This window comes from Castor canadensis, chromosome 3 (assembly GCF_047511655.1).
Source record: "Castor canadensis chromosome 3, mCasCan1.hap1v2, whole genome shotgun sequence".
NCBI lineage: Eukaryota > Metazoa > Chordata > Mammalia > Rodentia > Castoridae > Castor > Castor canadensis.
In genome coordinates, this window is record NC_133388.1 from 185574001 (window position 1) to 185596184 (window position 22184).

At 48.8% G+C, this 22184-nt stretch overlaps 1 long non-coding RNA gene across 7 annotated transcripts in view; it reads left to right on the forward strand.

The window, feature by feature from the left end:
- LOC109699944 (uncharacterized) overlaps positions 1-22184 on the forward strand; it is a 206133-nt gene that overhangs the window by 49885 nt on the left and 134064 nt on the right. For 5 of the 7 annotated variants that reach the window (XR_012446432.1, XR_012446433.1, XR_012446431.1 and 2 more), the window contains exon 2: positions 11305-11655. This is a non-coding gene — a long non-coding RNA (uncharacterized lncRNA). Of the gene's footprint in view, positions 1-4519; positions 4691-7599; positions 7681-9508; positions 9768-11304; positions 11656-22184 lie in introns of those variants that run through there. The other 2 variants (XR_012446435.1, XR_012446436.1) reach the window with 2 other exon arrangements.

A 22184-nucleotide genomic window follows, 5' to 3' on the forward strand; every position in this document is an offset into this window, starting at 1 on the left:
TGTGGAATCTTGGGTAGATGGTAGGAAGGTTTGCTTGTAAAGTGCAGCGTTGTCTGGGTCGTGGGGATGATTAAATGTGACGATGGGTTTGCAGCCCTAGCACATAACCTGAGAAGGTTAGCCAAAGGTGAACAAAGGTTGCCAAAGAGTTCACAGTATGGAGGCTGAGGAGGCCGAGAGCACAGCCCTAGCGTCTGTGCTGTATCTAACGAAGGTCTTCCTGCTGCAGTCCAACATGGTGGAAGGCATCACCCGGCAAGACGGCAAGTGTGCTAGCTCTCCTTATAAAAATCACTAATGACATCATGGGACCCCACCCTCATGACCTCATCTAATTCTAATTACTTCCCAAAGGCCCCACCTCCAGATATTTCACATGTATTTGTGGACAAAGTTTTTAGTACACTAACTTTTCAGGGACACACTCATATCATAGTAATATGAAAACTTTTTAGTCAAGTAGACATCAGGTTGAAGACAGAGACATCCCACCTCCCCTACCACATACATTTCCAGTGTTTTTACCACTCTGGCTTGGGTCTGTTTTACTAGTCTGAGCCCTCTTGGAGGAAGAGCCTTGGGGAGCAGTGAACACAAGTTCCCTCCATCTGAACAACACCCTGCTGTCCAGATTAGAAAATCTCGTCTCAGATCTCTCTGGTCTCAGAGAGATGATTTTGCTTCCATTGACATTTTCCAAATGGGAAAACACACGTTCTCTCTTCTTCCCTATGTTTTATTTTTGCTGTACTGGGGTTTGAACTCAGGACCTTGCACTTGCTAGGTAAGTACTCTACTTGAGCCACACACCCAGCCCCTCTTACCCTGTTCCCCCCACTACCCCTGGCTCAACACTACAGGTACAGTATAGGTACATGGCGGGAGGTTCAGATAGATTCAGGTGACATGGTGTGGTGACCACCACCAGGGATGGCTGACTGGGTATGTGTTTGTGAGTCTTGTTGCTAGGGCTGGACAAGACAGCTGGTGGTTGGGACCCCACACTCACCTGTCAGAGCCTGTCAGGATCAGGTGGAGTGTGACTGCTTCTCTGTGTGGGCAGGACATCTGTCATAAAGAGACATGATTAGGATACAACTCTTGGGTGTTTTTTTGACTGACAGCCAGGAACTGTTCTCACTTCCAGAGAATATCTGCAAATTCTAGTGCCAGATGCTGATGGGAAAACAAAATTGACCATGGCATCTGTAGTTTCTTTTCTGATTGTCTTCAAAATACATGCCTATCACAGATCCCTTCAAACGTGACAGAAACGTTGAAAGTAGAAGTCACCTTTCCATATGCCATTGCTATCCAGTGATGGTGGATAACTTCAAGGGAGGGAGTTAGAACATCTTAGCTTAGGACTATCTCACTTTCTTCAGGTGTCCCAAGGAGGAAAAGTCTTGTCACCATAAAAGACAGAACAGAATTATGGGAGAGGTTCTGTGAATTGGTGCCTTTTGTGGGCTCAATGCCCATTCTGTATCTCCACTGCTGTTCCTGGCTTGGAGCTCTAGGAATGAGCATGGAGGAGGGCAAAAGGAGTCGAAGAGCCCTGCCTTTCACCTGGCAGCTGCTGGTGCTCCCCATTCCCTGCAGCTCCTCCTCTTCCCTGTCCTTACCCTTGCTAGTGTTGGCCTGCTGTCCTCTTGCCTGCTTGAGTAGGTGAGGACATGGAGCAGCAGGTGGCCAGCCTGTGCCAGGATCGGGACTTGCCTTTAGTTTTGGAGGGCTTCCGAGAAAGTCTGGCAGCTCAGACCGAATGTAAAGTCTTCTTTGTGGATGTCCAGAAATTCACACACATGATTTACCTTCAGCTGGCTTTCCTGTTCAGCAGGCACTAGGCTGGCCCCTTGGATTATTTGAAGGATGACACTGTCTTATCTTTACCTTACTGGAAAGTGAACAGAGAAGCGACTCTGGAGGCACAGGGAGTGTGTGTCCCCTACAGTGCAGCTGGGCTGCTGAGAAACCATTGTAGACATGCCTGCTGGCTACATGTGACAGTGTATGCTTTCACACACATCCAGCTGCTTGCAGGATGGTAGTGGTAAGAGCTAATACTCACTGAGCATTTGCTATGTGGGCAGGACCTGCTGTGCACTCTTTATGGGTTATCTCACCCCATTTCTCAGCAGCCCCATGAACTGCAGTTACCTCTTCTTCTTATCTGTAGAGGCTGCCTTTCAAGACATTTGCTGGATGCTCAGTGAGGTACTGAACTCTACAGATGCTATGTTTTTCCTGTACATACATACCTCAGAAAAAGCTTAACTTATAAGTTAAGAAAGAGATTAACAAGAATAATAAAATAGGACAATCTTAGCAGTATACTATATGAATAGTTGTTTAAAACTTATAAATTGTTTTTAACTTATTTTATAGACTTTTGAGGTGCTGGTGGCTGAATTCAGGGCCTGTGCAAGTAAGTGCTGTACCACTTGAGCACACCAGGGTCCATAAGACTTTTAATTGCTTAGTTCTAGAATTTTCCATTTAGTATTTTTAGAGTGTGGTTGACCCTGGGTAACTGAAATCTTGGAAAGTGAAACTGTGGGTTAGTGGCGAGGACTGCAGGGGTAGTTGTCAGTTTCTGAGGAAGAAGGTAAAGCTTAGAAATGCTCACTAACCTCCTGGTGTGCACAGGTAGCAGTGGTGAGCAGTGGCAGAGAGATGCGAATTGCAGAGCCTGGCTCATAGGGGACGTGCATCCATGGAGTCTGCCACATTTCTCTACTTCCCTCCTCCACAAAGCAATGATGGAGTACTGTCCACTTTTCCTTTGGGGTCTTTTGCCATCTTGTCACTAAAAATGATCCCTGTTGCTCTGGCCAAGCACAGTGGCTGACACATGGTAGGTCTGCAGTAATGTCCACTGCATGACTGCCCAGTGTGACGTTAACTGATCACGGAGTAGCTGCCAAGAAGCAGCTTACCTGGGAGGTGTGGAGTCTAAGGTCATGTAGTTGGCCGTGGTGTCAGAATGGAGGGGGCTCAGGGTACCTATAGAAAATTCAGCGTCGGGATCAGGATGTGAGAAAATAAGGCTTGTGTGTTTCAGAGCATCCCAGTTTTGCATATTGTGATAGTCCCAGAACCAGTGGGCCAGAGATGACAGCAGGCATGGGGTTTAAAATAAATGACACCATCTTGCTATGGGAGCCCTGGGAAGGAGCAGCAATGGACAGCAATGAGCATATGTAGGGTCACTAGGATGATGAGAAGATTGGTGACGGCTGCACAGGGAGGAGAAAGACTTTGCAGGATGAGTAGAAGTTCACTACAGGGGTAACCAGGCCCAGAAGAGGGCTAGTGCCTGGTATGTGCATTGTGGCCAGAGTGCAGGGCTGGTTGTAGCTGAAATGGCACGTTGAAGAGCTTGGATGTGGAGGGGGGGGGTGGTTCATTTTACCACCTGTGTGACTGTCGTTGGGATTTTGTCACCTGTGACTTGGGGATGGGACCAAGGGTGTGAGGAGATGGAGCTGTGCTCAACTTTTGCTGTGCAAAACCTCTGGTCCACAGGGTGCTCTGTGAATGAGGACTGAGGGCATCACTGGTGGGCCTCATTGTAAAGCAGGTTGGAGACCAAAGTGAGGCTATCAGAGGTGTCCCTTGACCCGATCTTCCCAGAAGGAAGGTCCTCAATCTCCTCACTGCATATCAGCCCCTTCTCTCTTCTTTCACATTTCCTGTGGTCCCTCTGCAGGCTGCAGGTAGCTGACTGCTGTCTTTCTGCTCCCTGGGGCCCTGCTCTTCATGGCCCAGGAATCTTGCTCCTCCCCAGGCGTGGGTGTGGCTCCCAGGCTGGGTTGTAGCTGCAGCCTTCTGCCTGTGCATTTTTTTGGGTACCTGGTCTCCATTTCTAGTGGAGGGAGGAGGTACCCACGAGAAGCATCATGTTACTGGTGCACAGTTTTCTGTGATGGGTGTTGGGTTTGGTCTCAACTCTTTCACCAACTTACCCGGTGGCAGTGAGAAGTTGCAGTCATCCATCCAGGTGCTTCGCCAGTTCCTTGATTCCTCTCCCAGCGTTGAGATTCTTTGTTGGGCCCCTGCCCCTGTTTCTTCCCTGTCGCCAGAGGGAGGAAAGTCTGATTCCTGACCCTCCCTCTCCCTCTCACACTTTTTTGTTTTCTAATTACAAGAGTCTCACTGTATTCATCAGGCACTGTTCAGCGTGGTCCTCTATTTCCTCATAGTAAAGAGGGCATAGCAAGGGCTGAAGGATGAAGACACCTGACCAGGTGTGGCAAGCAATGTATGCTCAGTCATTTATTTGCCTTTTCTGTTTTCTTCCTCTCTAAACCACTTTGGTGTACATTCCTTTTCTTCCAGACAAATGGAAGTCAGACCACTGCTCCTTCCTAGTTAGTGACCTCAATGAGGTACCCTGGGGAACTTCCAAGGATGGCTGGGGGAAAAAGGAGCCCTTGAGTGTTGGGTGTCAGGCCCATGCTCAGGAAAGAATGGCACTCAGTTGGGGCCCTCACTGCCCTCAGCACTCCACTTACAAAGGAGCAGTCCTTTCCCTAGACATTGTATGCCAGGCCACCTGTCAACTGATGCTTGCTACTTACTCCACATCTGCAGGTCTCAGCTAGGTGACCTTGGGCAAGTCACTTTGCTTCTCTGGGCCTTGCTTCTCAGCTGTTCAGTGAGGAAATTGGACCCAACTATTTCTAAGGTTTGATGCTTGCTGACATGTTTGGCCCCTTCATGTCCAGTGTGGTATGCCTCCCCTTCTCTTCCTCAGCTCTGGCCAGCCTGACATGGCAACCTGGGCATCACTATGTGTTCTCATTGGTAGACATGCACTGTCTGTGTGTTTGCTTCTCTGCAGTTAGGCAGGATTGTGTGTTTCTTGTTTGATGTTATTTCTGGGTTTTGACACCATGACTGACATCTTGAGTGCTTAATATGTAGCTGTAATCACTCACCATATTGCAGTCATCACGTGCAGAGCTCCTGTTCGGTCTCAAACTCTAGTCAGGACATTCATGGGCTTCTGGAGGATGGCAACCCGGAATGTCAGTTGTTTCACAGAATGAGTTTAAGCAATGTACCTTGCAGAGCAGGAAGCAGGTTCCATTATTCAGTGCAGGGGAAGGTGCCTGACACTGCGTTTGTGTTGGCCACCATGCTGCCTCCTTTGTAAGTTCAGAGTCTGGCAGAGGGCAGAGGAAATCAAACCTCTTGTGTTTGACAGTTTTATTGTCTCTGTGACCAACCTGAGAAAAGCAACTTAAGGGAGCAAGGAGCAAGGATATATTTTGACTCATGGTTTTTCTCATGGTGGTGAGGAAGGGGAGGAGGAAAGAGAAAAAGGGAGAGAGAGAGAGAAGAGAGAGAAAAGAGAAGAGAGAGAGAGAGAGAGAGAGCGAGCATGAGCGAGCTTGCTTGCTTTGTTTTTACTGGCTTCTTCTTCCTCCTTCCTCCTTTTATTCCATTCAGGTCTGTAAAATGTGCCACCCACATTTACATGGGTCTTCCCCCTTAGTCCTCTCTGGAAACACCCTTATAGATACATTCAGAGCTAGGAATGTCACCAACTATCCAGGGTGACAGTCACTCTGCTTGGGTTCAAAGCACACGGTGTGCTGAGCACTTGATCTGTCCGTTGTGTCATCTGCAGATGATCCCAGAGGACATAGGTTCTTGTTTTTATTAAGCAGATGAAGAAATACTTTTAAAGAGCTTAAGAGATGTACTAAGCATGGAGATCTGCACTCCGACTTACCGTCCCTCAAGCCCCACCTCATCCGATCTCCTGAGTGTGAGGGGAGCCTTCACCGGAAGGCCAACTAGGCCAGTCCATGACATCCCAGCACATGGTAGGGAGGAAAGGAAACAAAACAGAGTCTGACAGCAGGGGAGTGGCTGCTGCTGTCTGGGAGCAGGTCTCCTGGCTTTGTCCCCAGCAATAGGCAAGCCCTGCTCTTGGGTGCAAAGAAATAGCACACACACGGATGAGACTGCTAACCTGCCTCTGCCCTCTGCAGAGGAGACACCTCCTTTGTGGTGTGGATTTTGAGAAAAGTCTTACCTCGCCCATCTGAGAGAGAGGCAGGGCAAACTAGGCCTGTGAGGACTCCAGTGACTTGGTGCTTACCTTGCAGAATGGCCCTTCTGTCCAGGACCTCTGTCCCTTGGCTTCGTGTCACAAGTGTTACAGCAGCATTTGCTGACTATGGCTGGTACTAAAATGGACTCAGAAGGAGAGAAAGAAACACACCACACACACACACATACACACACACCACACACAGAGTCAAGGCAGAAAGAGGATGGCACAGAGCCACACACACTGGGAGATGGTGTGCAGCTCCCACCATAAGCTGTGCTCCTCCCAGGGTCAGCTACACTTCATACCCCACTTACTATTGTTGTATGCCAACCCCGGAGACCTTGGGTGCTCTGAACCCAAGCAGAGTCACTGTCACCCTGGATGGTTGGTGGTCCTTTGAGTTAGACTTGGGAGATGTAAACTAAACCCAATCCATTTCTTCAGTTCCCAAGGCATCCACCATTCTGGGGGAATTGTGTTGAGTAGGAAATAGAAGCAGTCTGTTTTTTGCTTTTCTTCATGTGTCTGCCACAGGGGGTCAGCTGGTGGGAATACCTGGGAGGGAGGGTCAAGAAGGAAGTGACACATTTGGGCCTGACAGTGTGGGAGGCAGAGAGGAAAGAGACTCAGCCAGGAGAATGGGCCTGGGGCCATGTTTTCTTGTGGGGCAATTCTGTGTCACCTGGCCAGAGCATGCTTCTTTGTGATGACTTCCCCTGGGTGCCTTCTGGGCAGGGGACAGCTGACTTCAGTGGGCTGTGTGAACACCATGGGGCAGGAAATCCCCGGAAGCTGCTGATTTCCAAGATGAATGGTTGTGTTTCATATTTCCATAAACATCCACTTTCACAGGAGAAACTTACAAAGTGTGAACCAACTTTTTACAGAGGTAAAGTGCTTGGGAAAAATGTGGGCGTGTCATACATGACACGTAATAAACGTCCACAAACTGAGCTTGCATGTGCAGCCAGTGCCTGGAAGAGTACAATGTCCCCAGCATTTCAGAAGCCCCCTCCCCACCCTTCCAGTCACTCACTCAGTATAACCTTGTTCTGATTTCTAACGGCCCACAGAAGTTTAACCTATTCACATGCTTAATATAAATAACAGCAGACCGCCTTCTCCCCTCCAACTGTGTCTGTGAGACCTGTGGCAGATGTTGCAGGCATTTGTAGACCATTCTCACTGCTACTTAGATTGTGTGCCTGCTTTGGAAATCCATCCCACTGCCCATGGGCGTTGGAGGAGATTCTTATGTTTGGCTGTTCAGAATAGCAATGCCATGAGTGTCTCAGACTTGTCTTTGCGTGGTCATTCACACATATTTCTGTGCATGTATCCTGAGGACTGGAGCCTCTGGGCCATAGGAGATGCATCTATTCCACATTTGTGGAAAGTACCTGCAGTGTCCTAGAGTGGCTGTTAGCCCTTCAGAATGCCTGTCCACCAGCATGTGTTGAGTTCCAGTTCCACGTGGAAGCTGATCCTTGAAATTGTTCATTTTCTTGATTTTAGTTAATCTATTACAGAAAGAGCAGGTAACTGGAAAGGAACATGATGACAACAAGCAGCAGCTGAAATGAAAATGCTCCCTGCAAGAGAAGTTTCTGGTACTCTCTTCTTTTTATTAGCATATATTAAACAAATGGGTTTCATTGTGATATTTCCATGCATGCATATTATGTCCTTTGACTAAATTCATGTCTTCTATTACACTTTCTTATCCCCACTCTACCCAGTGTCTGGGTTTGATGACATCACAAGTCCTGGTACAGCATGCTGTGGGTAGTGTCCCCTTGCAGGTGAGAGCCGCCTTCTTGCACGAGCATCGTGTGTCCTACCTTGGTCAGGGACCCCCACTTGGCTGCAGTAATACTCAACAGACCATGCGATAATTCTTCCTTAGGTGACAGAGCTTTAATGGACCCAACTCAACAAAATAAACTTGGCTTCAGACTTGCCTGTGGGCCTCAGTAAATATTTAACAGTGTGTCCCCTCCATGCTCTCCCCTGCTGTTAAACCCAGCCTGTGCCATCAATCACAGCTCCCCTTCCTGCCGTAAGCAGCCCCTCCCAGCTGACCCCACACCAGTCCTGATGTTCTGCAGCACAGCCTCTCCTGGCTGCTGCCCTGGGCTGGGCACATCTTTAGGAGCTAAGGAGTGAAGAGGAGCGAGTGTGAGCAGTCCTGGGTGACTGCCTTGACTTGGGGAACTTCCATTTGATGTGAGAGTGACAGCTCTTAGTGTACCCAGCCATCTGTCAGATGCCTAACATTGATTATTTCATGTCATCTAGTCTTAGTCCTCTTGGGCAGCTATGACAAAATACAGACAACAAAAATTTATTTCTCATGGTTGTGGAGGCTAGGAAATGCAAGATAGAGGATCAAGCAGATTTGGTGTCTGATGAAGACCTGTTTCCTGGTTCATAGGTCATGCCTTTTTGCTGTGTCTTCACATAGTAGAAGGAGCAAATAGGGTCTCTTGGGTCCCTTTCATAAGTACAATCATAATGGCCCCACCCTCCTGACCTAATCAGATCTCAAAGGCCTTTTTCCCTAATACTGTCACGTTGGGGATTAGGATTTCAACATAGGAATTTTGGGAACACACAAATGTTCAGAACATAGCACAACATCACTGTAGTACTATGAAATAAATAAGTATTGTTTACTGCCATTTTTCCAGATGAAGAAAGGAAGAGCTTAAAACATTTCACCAACACAGGTGACACTGCTGTAGTCCCAGCACTCAGGAGGTTGAGGCAGGGCAATGGTAATTAGAGGCCAGCTTGTGCTACTACATAGTCAAACCTTGTCTCAAAAACCAAAACAGCCCCTCCAAACCAAGCAAGTGAAAAACAATCAAACGAACAAAACCCCAAAACCAAATTAAAACAAAACAAAAAACCTTTCCCCAGAATGACATAACTGATAAACTTGGTAATCTAACTTCAAACCATGGGTGGTGGTGGTGGTGGTTTTTGTTTTTTATGTGGCGCTGGGGTTTGAACTGGAGGCTTTGTGTTTGCTAGGCAGGTGCTCTGCCTCTTGAGCCCCAGCCCTAGCCCTCCAGCCATGTCTAACTGCTGTTCTATACTTGCTCTTGGGTTGTAGGGTTCATACTTAGACACTTGAGTTTCTTCCAGCCAATCTTTGTCTTGGGTCTGAAAGCTGTCAGGTGGCTTTCAAGGGGACACAGGATATCACCTGCAGAGCACACACTGGGTGCGTGCAGGATTCTCTGTTCTTTCTGTCTGGCTCCTGTCATGACTTTTTTTAGTCACTGGTTTCCAGCAGTTTGTCCATGATATGCCTTACTGTGGTGTGTTTTTTTTTTTTTTTAATGTTTCTTGTATGGAATTGACTAGATTCTTAAAAGTGTAAATTGATATCGTTCATAAAATTTAGGATGCTTTTTTTTTCCCGTTATCTATTATTAACCTTACTCTAGTCTCTTTCTTTCCTTTTGGAACTAAATTAACATCTGTTTTAGACCTTTTTGCTTTAATTATTTTCCAGATAGAGTCTTATGTTTTGGACAGTGATCTTCCTACCTCCTCCTCCTGAATATCTGGGATTATAGCATGAACCACCATGCCTAGTTTATGAATGCCTTTTTAAGAAGAAAATCTGACTTAATGTTTCCTTTGTGCTTTCTTTATTGGCTTCTGTATGCTGGTGTGTGTTGGGGAGGTGAGTGGAAATTGTGATTTGCTATAGACAGTGGAATAATGGCCCCTCAAATGATCTGGGGCAAGAGGGACTTTGCAGGTGTGATCAAGGCTGGGGACCCTGAGATGGACAGATGATCATCTGAGTATCTCCACTGTAGTCACAGGGGCTATGATGAGTGGAATGGAAGGCAGGAGATTGGTTAGAGAAAGTAGGGGCACAGAGATACTATATGCTGGGTCAGAAGATTGAGGAAGGGATCCATGAGCTGATGTGTACAAGCAACTTCTAGAAGCTAGAAAAAGTGAGGCAGGGGATTCCAAGAAGAAATACAGCCCCACTATCACCCTGGTGAGAACTATATCAGCCACCTGACCTCCAGAACGATAAGATAATAATTATGTGTTGTGTTAAACTACTAAGTTTGTGAAAATTTGTTTTGGTGGCAAACGTTGTAATTGATAGAAGTTGGTACAGTGATCAAGCTCATGAGTGTTGAGCCAGGGTGCCTGCTTTCAAGACTTTATTGTATTTTTTTTTTTTAAGCTGTGTGACCTTGAGAAATTTGTTTAACCTCTCTGGGTCCAAATTTCTCATCTCTAAAGTAGAATCATAATAGTTTGTAACTCATAGTCTTTTTGTGTGAAGATGAAATGAGATTCTACATATGAAATGCCTGGAGGTTTTCAGCTTTAGCCATTTTGGTAGGTACTCCTCTTCACAATTTAATTCAGAGCGATGAGTCAGGGCTTACCCTTGGGAGACAGACTGCCTAGCTCACATTCAAGCTACTCTCTTACTAGTTTGAAGCAAAGACACTCTTGGTTCCCCCAAAATCTTTACTTGGAGGCTAAGTCAGGAGTCCCACATGACAAGGAATTCCTGGGATGGGGAGGCTGGGGATTTTTGTGTGGTGAAGGGTTATTGCTCTCATTCTGTAGCTGGGCAATGACAGGTTTCAAGGTCAAGGGGCCATGGCCAACCTGTTCTTCACTTACCTCTGGGACTGGGTTGAGGAGTCAAAGATGTCCTCTGTAGCTGGAATGGTACTTGGTGTCTAGCAGAGGCCCAGGAATTGCTGAATGAATAAGAATCAGGCTCTGGTCCTGTCCTGGATGGGCTCACTTTGCGGTTGTCTTTAAAAAAACAAATCAAAGAATAACTTCAAGTGGCTGACCCTAAACTCCTGCTGGGATCTTTCAGCCCTGCAGGGCAGCTGGGCAGGTGCCAGGCCGGCTGGGCCCCTGTCAGAGCCAGGCCAGCCACATAACTCTCTTTGTCTTCATTGTGGGTGTCCCTTGATGGCTTCCCTCCTGGTGGCTCTAGGAGCTCTCAGTGGAGAGGTTTCTGTATGGATGTTCCCAGTGCCTGGGGAGCAGCACTCACCCTAAGGCCTCGCTGGACTCCTGCTCACCTGTATGTGGGCACCAGTGTCCCATGGAATTATTTTTATTGAGTTCTTCTGTGAGTGTGTTAGGGTCAAATATAATAAGGGAAGGTGACTGCTGCTCTGTATGTGTGATTGTGACAAGATTGTTTCCCTTCTTTCCTGTCCCAGGCCTGGCCTTTGATCAGAAGGAGATAAAAAGATGTCTGTCTGTCAGCCGTGCCTGCTGGTTGACTGGAATACAGATCGGGGATTTTCTGAGCTCAGTGGATTTACAGTGAGATTCGGCTGCCTGTGGAGGAACGCTGCTGGACACCTGACCTGCAATCACCTGTCCCTGGCAAGGTCAGGATGCTGCAAGTGATTTTAGGGAAGGCCCTGGCCCAGGGTTTTGTAGAATCTTGCAGCCTGATGCCCACCAGGGAGAGAGGACCAAAGCGACCGTGAGAGCAGGATCTCAGCCCTTGTCTAGGACAGGAGTGTTTGTCGTGTCTCTGCAGCACCCTGGGGCTCCTCTGACATGTAAGTCCTGTCTTCTCCCTCTGCATTATGTCTTCCATGTTCCACCCAGAGCACTGCAGGCTTCCAGCCAGGCTGCTGATGGAGGGTTTGCTCTGATGTGGCTGGCATTTCCTGAGCTGGTGTGGTACTGGGTGCCCTGGGAGACAGATTGGAATGGCAAGGTCCTTTCTGGGAGCCATCCCTCTTCCTTACTGTTGTGTGCTGCCCTGCCTGCCCCTCTCCAATTCTCACTGGTTATGTGTAAGGGCCTGGGAGGCCACGGCTTGTGGAGCTCGCCTGTGTCTAAGACATGGTGGGTGCCTGGCACAGGGTCTCGGGCTGCAGATAGGGTGAATGAAGACATGAGTGGTGAAGGAATTAAGGCCTTGGAGGCGCCATACTGAAGATATGAAAGGGGAATTATTTCTGTCTCCGTGCTTAGAGCTAAGAACAACACGAGACACGGGGTTGGTTCTGTGAGGGGTGTGGGTCAGCAAATGGCTGTCCTGGGTTTGCATCTTAACACACACCCATGTGGCTCTAGGCAAGGGAGGGCTGGGTTCCTTTCCTTTCTTTTTTCAGTAGAGGTGACATAAATATTGTCCTAACTTAAAGTGTTGGTGTTGAAGGACACAAAATAGGTACTGATGTGTGTCACATCTGGCAGGCACTCAGCACATGGCGAGGACAGTGTTGGCTTTGAGAGAGGGTATGTGTGGCTTGGTCCCAGAAAAGCTGAGCAGAGCCAGGAAGGCAGCACGAGACTTCGCACTGGGCACTGCTGGCCAGTGTGGACAGCTGCCTAAGGGTCGCAGTCCTGGGGCCCATAGGAAGGCTGAGTGGCAGGTCAACGGTAGGTGCCAGCTGGAGGAAGGGAGCAGCAGACCTGCCAGCAGAGGCTTGTGTTGGTCTCTCAGGGCAGGTTTTGGTGGCTTAGGAGGCTAGGCTCAGATAGATGTTTGCCTTAGCTCTGGGCTGTGTGAAGGAAAGTGGCAGCCATAATAGCGAGAGGCATGAGTTTTCTGGTCACATGGGGTGTTTGGTTACCATGACTTCCCATAGAGCAGGTCCTTGATCTGAATGTGTTTGGGCTCCTAGTTCCATCATGCCCCTGCCACTTCTTGGACAAGCCTTTCTGACCTCCTAAGGCAAAAAAGTCCTGGGTGTGGTGTGCTGTTCCCATCCATGGCTGCTAAGTGTGCTCTAGATTTATTTATATTCTTCTGTGCAGGTGCTTGGATTTGAGTCCATGTCCCACGCTGGGGAGTAACCTGAGGACAGGAAGCGCAGTTGTCTCCCTCACAGGCCGGGCACATAGTTGATACTTTGCCTGCTGCATCAGAGTTGGTCTGTGAGATGCTGACTCTGTGGTTTTCTCTCAGCTCTGTGGAAGAGATCAGAAAGGCCAGGTTGTGATACACATCTGTCTGTAATCCCTGCTACTTGGGAGGTGGAGGCAGGAGGATCCAGAGTTCTAGACCAGCCTTGGCAAAGTTAGTGAGACCCTATTTCAGAAACAAAAAGCAAACAAAAGGGCTGGGAGCATGGCTCAAGTGGTAAAGAGCTTACCTAGCATTTGCAAGGAAGGCCCTGGTTCATTCCCCAGTACCTCAAAAAGACAAGCAGACAGAGAGACAGACAGATGGACAGGAAAGTCAGAAAGAAGTAACTCTCTTTGAACATCTGTATAACTTAGCCCAACAACCCTACCAGTGGGCAATGGTGTGTCCACTTTACAGATGAGAACATTGAGGTTCTAGAGCCATGTAGCTTGCCCAGGGTTATTTGCTAAGGAGACAGCAGAATAAGAAACAAGGACTGCCTAGTGTTTTATGCCAAACCAGCCACTGCAGCTGAAGGGTGACAATTTTTCTTTGTAGCCTTCAGGAGCATGTAAGCAACGAGAACTTCTGCCGTGGACCCTTAGCCCTAAGGGTCTCGTCTCCAGAAGAGACAGCTTTTGGGGTTCCCCCGGGTCTCTAGGAAGCAGGCACCAGTGCTGAGCGTGAGAATGGAGGAGGGTCACTATGGGAGACCAGCTCTCAGGTCTCATTGTCTGGAGGAGCCCACCCTGTGCGTGAGGGGGGCCAAGCAGGAGCAGGGGGAGGAGTCATTTTAGGGAGGGGTCTGCCGAGGCTCTTGGTGACTTATAGGACTGAGGCTGACCAGGGATGCAGGGCCTTGGGTGAGAAAGTAAGTATGGGAGCAGAGGCACAGCATGAGTCCCCCTTACTCCCCAGCCTCCCCTTGGAACCCCTTCATTCCCTCTGCCCCCACCCTCCTTTGGTGGTAGCTGCACCTCAGCTCTGTTTTCCCTCTTTTATCCACTCCTCCCTAGAATGACCTGTTGTGGCAGTCTGAGTTATCTCCCGCTCCTCTCAGATGGTGCACCGAGAATGGTTTGGGGAAAAATAAGACTCTGACCTGTGGCTGCCAGGAGGTTGCAGCCTGAGGACATGGATGTAGCAATAATCAGAATTTATGAAGCCAGGCTCTGTGCAGGGCGTGTGGGAAGCATTGCTCCATGTGAACCTCCGGGCAGAGCTGTGGGGCAGGCACTGCCTTTGTGGTCGGTTTTCCTGCTGGAGTAAATGGAGCTCAGGGAGGCAAGCTGAGAGAGCCCAGAGAACGCAGTTCTGCCCATCCCAGAGTCATGGACCACAGTGCCTGGAGCTGAGAGACACAACTTCTACTCCCCTCCTCCCCCTCTCTTTTTCTAAAGGTGCTTGGGTTGGAACTCAGGGCGTCATGTTTGCTAGGCAGGCACTCCACCGCTTGAGCCACCCAACCAGCCCTGTTCACTTTGGTTATTTCTGAGATAGGGTCTTGCATTTATGCCCAGTTGGCTGGACCTCAATCCTCCTAATTCCTTTGTAGCTGGGATGACAGGTACCCTGCTCAGCTTTTTTTGGTTGCAGTGGGTTCTTGCTAACCACAGTTCTTGGGATCGCCACCTCCAAATTAGCTAGAATTATAGTTGTGAGCCCCTCATCTAGCTCTACTCCCTTCTTGTCCCCTCATGGCCTGCCCCCTACCCCTAGTCCCCTGTGACTGTGGTCATAGACAGAATATCCCTCATCTCCTCTTCTCTGGACGTGGACCTCCATTGGTAGGGTCTGTGTAATTTTTCCTCCTAGCTGGGATGCTTGGGAGAGAAAGGGGTACTGTGACACTTACTGTGGGATGAGTGGTGCCAGACAGGAGGAGATCAGCACATGGCTGCCAGGACCAGCAGCCCCAGCACCAGTGGCCCCAGGACTCACCTGATAGATGATAGCTGGAGCTGGGGCTGCAGCTTCCTGGGGCCCATGCCAACTCTCCTCCCACACTCCCCATTCCCCCAGTTTCCCCTTGTTGGTTGCAGGAGCAGTGTGCAGAGCTTGTGGACCTGATCTCGCCTCTCCAGTCAGCCCTCAGTGGCCTGGCAGGATGCATTTCTGGTGGAATCCTGTTGTCTTTTTCCTTGATGGGTACCTGTGGTGATTGACAATGCATGCTGTAGTCTAGGGGCTGCCCTCCTGCCCATACAGACCCTTCAGTTGCTGTTGTTCCTGGAGATGGCACAGCACCCTGTCCTGTTCCTTAAAGGTGGACTCCTACATTCTCCCATGCACAGCGTGGGGCTGTGTAAGAGCTACTGTTTACAGGCCTGGCAGGAGCCCACCTGAATCTTCCATTCAGGAGAGGTGGGTGTGGCTCTCCGGCTGCCATTTGAAGAAACTGAGGTTCAGAGAGATCCAGAAAGCGGCCACTTTGGTCCTTGGAGAGTGCACCTGGACGTAGCAGCCTCCACACCCCATTCCTGCTTGACCAGCATTTCTCAGCGTGTGCTGATGAGGGCTGAAGATGATTTTAGGCTATAAACAGACAAGCTAGCTTTAAACAAAATAAATGTTTTATGAGTCCTGTAACAAATTTGGAAAAAACCCTTAACTGGTGCATGAGGCCGTTGATTTTACCACTTGATATTAACTGCTTAGGATGTACATATTTCAGTAAATAGAAGGCAAACTTTGTGGAAATATGCAGGCGGTAACAAGCTGAAGGAGTCCCGGTTTGAATTGCAGGTCCTTGTTTGGATTTGTGGTGCCGTTGTTGTGTGGCCCCTGCCGTGTCATGGGAGCTGGGTGTCTGAGCTTGTGGTGTAGGTAACTGTCCTGATGCATGTCTGCTAAGACTTAAATCCACTGAGATTGTCTCTAAATCCAGAAGATTCCTGATGAAGTGACCGTGCACCTTGCTCTGGAACCAGATTGGAAATAAAAAGAATCCCAGAGCAGGTAGCACCTTATGGTCCTGTAATTCTGCTGAAATTGACTATGGCTACCAATCTCAGGTCTGCCAACTCTTCTGGCACCCAAAGTTTTCCAATCAACCCCTGTGTTACTTGCTGAGATGGAATTACAACACCGTGCAATCACTTGATGACTTCCTCATTCATTCTTTCATTCCTTTCACCTCAAGAAATGGGGGATGATTTCAAGGATTTAATTCAGGGTCTGGCATGTAATAAGTACTCAGGGAATAGTAACTATTGGTAACTAAAATGTTAAAGTCTAATTAGAAGATCAAAACATATAGATACAGGCTGAGCTTGGTGGTCAGCCTTTAATCCCAGCACTAGGAAGGTGGAGGCAGGAGGCTCACGAGTTTGGGGCTGTCATATATCCCAAGATATATCCCAGGATATATATACATATATAGTGTGTGTATACACTCAGAGAGAGAAAAGAGAACACTGAAAATGAGCTATGAAAATTTAATGTTAAATTTAGCTCTGAGCTTCCTAGTTCACACAACATGCTGGGTAGGTTATATTTTATATTTGTGTCTAAATTAGGGATTTGCAAACTTTCCCTACCCTGGGCTAGACAGTAAATATTTTCAGCTTTGGGAGCTCTTCAGTTCCTTACCATTTATCCCATCTGCCTTTGCATCTGGAAAGCCGCCATAGGCAATATGTAAATGAATGGGCATGACCATGTGCCAATAAAACTTTATTTTTAAGAGTTGGCATGGGTTTATAAGCTGTAGTTTGTCCTTGGCCTGTTTGTCTTTGAAAGGTGGAAACTTCTAGATTATAAACACTGAAGAACGTTTTGTTATAAGGTGTAAATTTTATGAGGCTTGTTCAGAAGCATATGGACAGCGCTTTTGTTTGTTTTTTACAGAAAATATAGAAGGCGGCCTTCACCCACTAGTTCATGTCCAGATGTTTGTCGATGGTCTACTGATTCTAGACTGTGATGCTGATGAGTAATGAAGCCTAAAGGCATGTGCGGCTTGGCAGGGGTGATTTTGGTGCCTGTTTAGGAAGGTCACTTAGCATGATTTCAGTGTTGGGTGACCTGACCAAACCCTGAATGTCACCTAGTCTCAACACTCATTTGAGTGGCTTTTGATGGGCAGACCGGGACTCAGGCATCAGTGTCCTCTCTCCAAGAGTGGCTGTGTCAAAGAGGTCCTTGCCATCTTTGATTGACTGCTGCAATTATTGGAAGACTGTGGTCTTTGGAGCAAAAGCAACCAGGTTTTGAGGCTTTGATGTTTCATAGCTGTGTGGCCTTACTCAATTTCCTTAACCTCTCTGAGCTTTACTTTATCTGCAAACCATAACTAACACCTTGGAATCTCTAGTTCTTACCCCAGCCAGTATTTGCTCTCTAAATGTTAGTTTCTCCCCATGGGGGGCCAGGAGAACAGCCCACAGATCTGTGTCCTTGGCTGTTGGAGCCAGACCATGTGGGTGTGAGGATCCCACCCCCCTCTTCCCAGTGACTATTTAGTGAAAGAAGCCTTGGGAAAACACTGGCCTGTGGAATTCCAAAGTTAATGAAGGGCACAGATTCCAGGAGGGTCTCTGTTTGACCTCCCACCCCTTCCCCAAGCTTTTGTTACCCCTGAGTGAGTTTGGAGTCCAGTGAGGGGTTATAGCCAATGCATGGAAGGTTTCCCATGGGTGGATGGTGGGGAGGAGAGCAGGACCATGGCCTTGGCCCCTGGAAGTTTGCGCCAGTCTGGATGGGTTTGGGCCTCTTTGGGAATTATGTGCCAGGCTCACTTGAGTGAGGCTTGGCAATCAGGACAGATGAGGCAGGTTCTGTGGGGAAATAATCCTCAGCTGTCCACAGCAAGGGCAGAGTAAAGAACTGTGTGAGAAGCTTGAAAACTAACCCAGGCTGGGTGTGGGGATGCCCACGTGTGATCTGTTGAGACTAGAACTGGCTGTAACTGATGGGCCTCTGTGGATTGCATTCATTTTGGGCCTGTCCCTGCAACGTTGGGGTCTGAGGTGGCTGTGATGAACCTGCCTGGAGTCTGGTAGCTGTGGCAGTGAGCCACAGTTGCCCTGATGGGCTGCTCACCTCTCACCTTGCCAGGCTGTGGTTATTATTTCCTGTGGTGAAGACTGAGGGGTGGGCTAAGGGCTCTTCTCCCTCTCTTTGATTTGCAGCCTTGCACTTGCAGCCACTTGCCGGGGTGGGGGTTATCATCTATCTCTGCTGGGGGATCTGGCAGCTCCACCTGGTTACCAGGGAAGTTCATCTTCCCATTTGTTCCAGAAAGGAGCAGCTGCTGGGGGTGAGGGCTTCGAGTCATTCAGAAGTTCCACAGTTTGGTGATGACATAACCAAATAAACATACCCTGCTACAACTTCCCAGCTTTCTGCTCACCCAGGCCCCAGAAACTCCTTGTTGCATTTTTAGGAAATGTGAGGAACTGCATAATAAAAATAATTTTCCTGATGAAGAAATGCTCTGGAGAAAAACTTGTTGGGATATTGGAAAACCGGGGACTGAGTAAGTGTGACCTTGGGGATATCACTTGGCCTCTCTGAGCCATTATTTCTTCACCCCACCCCTGGAAGCTGGTTATTGTGAAAGTTAGACAACCTCAGGTGAGAAACCTGGCCAACTGTCCCCTGCCTCCAAACATGGTCCATAGTAAACCCGGAATCCATTTCCAAACGGGAGTCTCACTTCTGTGAGTCTCCTGTTTCCCAGTGTTGAGTCAGCTCAGGCAGTTCCCAGGATTTCTGTGAGGCTCTTGCTCCTCATTTCTCAGTGGGGATCCGGCCAGGTCTTGTGACCTGAGCACATGCTGAGAGGACAAATGAATCACCCCTGAGAAAGTGCCTGAGAGCTGGCCTGTGCTCTGACCCTGGAGCGAGTCAGAAGGGAGCCTTGCAAGTGGTAGCTAATCCTGAGTCCTTGGAAGAAACCTTGAGCGGCAGAGGTGAGCCGAGCACCTTCCTTTCAGGGCCAGCAGCACTTGCCATGGTCAAGATGGAGCCACTTACTCAAGACGGTCAGGACCAGGAGCCTTGTCTTGCTATTGTGACCAGAGCTGGGGCTGCTGGGAGTATTCCCCACTCTCTGGTTCCCTCCACCTTCTGCTGTCTTTTAGGAAGTCTTTTGGATTCTAGAGTTTGCTGTGGTATTTTGGGGCAACTTCTCTATTATAATATGAGTTGTTTAGGTCCGAACAGAAAATGAGATGCCATCAAGGGCCATTTAACCAATGACCCCCCCCCGTTCTCACTCCCAAGATTAACACGTGCTCAGCAAGTAGCTTATTTGCCTTGGATGATTGCCTTTGAGCAAATAAAAAAAACAAATAAAAAGTAGAGATAAAGTAGGAAGTCTGTGACCCCTGTTCTCCTTCTCCTATAGCAGTACCTCTCCTGAACTTGGAATATAATAGGTCACATTCTTATGTTTCAATTTCAAATCTGAATGGAGGCCACATGTGGCATCACGGCATGCTTAGGCAGGTGGCACAGAGCCAGTGGCGTCCAGAGTTCTTTTGACTTAGTAGCTTTGTGCTTGGGCAATGATGCTATAGTTTGTTCATTCATTTCCACGTGTGGGTTTGCTGGTTGTTTGCAGAGTCTGCTGTGGTCACAACAGAGCACCCAGATGCATGGTGGGGTGTGTCCCCAGGAGTCCATGCAGTGCACTATGAAGCCCTCCCAGTGGTGGCCACCTGGCTTTCCACTTGGAATGGTTGACTTTCTGGATTTCTTCCCCAGGGTCTGGGAACTTGTCAGTCTGGGACTGGGCAGTGCTCACCTCTAGGTCCTTGTGCTGGTCCCTGGTGCTCAGTGCTGGCTACTCGCTCAGGACATGATGGAATATGGTGAGTTCTGGAAGGAGGTGAGCCAAGCACTGGGGAAGGGTCCATCAGAGTGTGCAAGGAGCACCTCATGGGGTCCCTCTGTTGAAGTGGCACTCATTCAGCAGAGAGGAGAGAAGAGATAGGGCAGGGCTGTCATGGGTTCTGAAAGAACATCTGTGAAAGGGATGTCAGAACCTGGCTGATGTCACCAGGCCCAGGCACGAATGTGGCAGGCACCATTGTTGGGGTTTGAGGAGCTGGACATACAGGTGTGCTGAGCTGAGGACCTTGGGCTTGCTGAGGAGGGGACTCTGGATGGAGTCTGGCCCCTACTTATACTCACTGGACAGAGGATCATTGTGACCATGTTGGGAGCCATCTCAGCCAGACACTGGGACTTCCAGCAAAGCCCACAGCTCAGCAACAGTTGAGGAAAGGTGTGGCCAAGCAGGACACCCTGATCTCAACAGCGCTGACCTTCCAGAGAAGGTCAGGGAAATTGCTGGAACCAGCTTGCCCTGGTTCAGATTGCCCAGGACAATGCTGGTTTTAGCACTGAAGATGCTAGGCAAGCTGGTGATTGCTCATTCTCTCTGTGGTTAAGAGTTACTGCTGAGGCTCCAGCATTTGACAGCTCACAAAGTATCCCGCAGAGCGGTTCTTGTGTTCACATGATTTAGAGCTCAGTGCTGGGCAGGAGGCTCCCTGAGTCTTGGCAAAATTCTCTCTCATGATTGGACAGCAGGGAGTGAGGTTGGTTTTGCTTGGGGAGGTGGGCTATCCGGTTATGGGAGCTGGTATCCGGAGAGAATCTGCCTTGCTGCAGCTCCCGAGGCCAGTGCTGTATTTCACAGAGAAGATAATGAGGATATTAGCACCCAGCATTTCCAAGGTATGTGTTTACCTCTAGTCTTCTTGGGCGCTCAAGATACCCAGGTGGCAGCCAGTTGCTGAGTTAGTGGCTCCATTTGGCAGGCATTAAACCGAGGCATTCAGCAGTTGGGAGATGCAGGGCCTAGCCAGCTTTGGCAAGTCTGAGGCAGGTGTTATGCCCACATTTTACTGTTGAGAGATCGAGGCTTTGAGGATAGGTGGCTGGCCCTGTTGGCTCATCTGGGGATAGGCAGGACCAGCTATAGAATGTGTGAGGCTCAGTGTAAACAGTGAAGGCCCCTTGTTCAAAAATGATGAAGGGTTTCTGGATGCTGACAGCAAAGCGGTAACTCAAGCTTGGCCCTTCTGAACTTTGGCCAGTATGCCAGCACATGGAGCACATTCTGGAAGCCAGCCTGAGGTAGGACTGGGGGACAGGCCTCTTCCCTGGCCCAAGCATCCCATGGCCAGGCTGTGTTCCATGGATCTGCAGATGCCTAGTGATAGGCAGCTGGGTCCCTGAGTTCTCACAGGCTCCCGGCTTCCCTGGGGAAGACTTTCTCTGCCCTTGCCTTCCCTAGACTCACATGCACAGGTGCTCAGATGGGTGTCTAGGAGTCAGCCTGGACCAGCTTTGCTGTGTGGCTTCATGACTTTGTGCTGCTTTGGGGTGTAGGGCTGGGGGTGGTACTGATGCATGCCCCTGCTCAGGCCCTCTCACCTGCTCTTTTGTGTATTGAGTTTCGTTGTCCCTGCTGGGAGTTGATCGATTTCAGGAGTACAGCCCACCTGGGTGGTGTCCTTGGGTTCTGTTCAGAATGAACCCCACCTGGAGGAGAGAATTTTCCCCAAGGTCTGCATTTCCTGTGTGTTCCTTGAGGTCTGGCAGTTCTTATTTGTGGCATCATTTTGTTACCAGTCAACGTTTTTTTTTTTTTTTTTTTTTTTTTTTTTTTTTGGTGGTACTGGGGTTTGAACTCATAGCTCTGTACTTGCAAAGCAGGCTCTCTGCTGCTTGAACCATGCCCCCAGGCCATCAACCCAGCTCAGTCTTAGCTTCTGGTGCTCAATCCAACACGGAAATCACGAAGAGGGAAGCAAATCCATTCAGATGAGGCTTTATTCTTAGTTTTATTTTTTTGGCAGCACTGGGTTTGAACTAAGGGCCTCATGCTTGCTAGGCAGCTGTTCTACCGCTTGAGCCACTCTGCTAGTCCCAGATGAGGCTTTATTGAGGCTTATGTTTGAGCACAAGGGAGACAGCCCATGGCCAGGGTCCCCAGGCTGCTCTCCAGAGAAGCAGAGGTTAATGCTATAAAGTCTGAGGTGCTCACTATCGCCATCCCAGGAGCGGCCAGAGCCCAGAGGGGGGAGGCAGCAAGCTTTGAATGTAACATATGGCATAAATAGGTCCATCCTAGGGTGCAAAATCCTGCTTCTCGTTAATGATGGAAAACACGATTGGGAAATAAGGCCTTTCTTATTCTGTCTCAATTAATCCTGTAAAGTTTGTACATTCATTGGCTTTCTCTCCATCCAGCTAATGTTTTTTGAGCAC